Source organism: Canis lupus, chromosome 16 (genome assembly GCF_048164855.1).
Source record: "Canis lupus baileyi chromosome 16, mCanLup2.hap1, whole genome shotgun sequence".
NCBI lineage: Eukaryota > Metazoa > Chordata > Mammalia > Carnivora > Canidae > Canis > Canis lupus.
Window position 1 is genome coordinate 27,977,419 of NC_132853.1, and position 211 is coordinate 27,977,629.

Consider the following 211-nt stretch of genomic DNA (forward strand, 5'->3'; position numbering starts at 1 on the left):
GGCAAACCCCCTCTCCTTCCAAAGACATTTTCTCCTAGGGATGCCAGGTGGGCCTTTCCTTTTTGGGAATTTGCTCAAACACCCACTGTGATGTACTGCCTGAAGAGACCACTCTTAGGGGCTGAGTAAGGAAGAGCCAGGTGACTGGCGCTGTCCTCAGCGCCTCTGCACACCCTGCGCTTCCCGGAGTCTCGGGCCGCTAGATCCACCC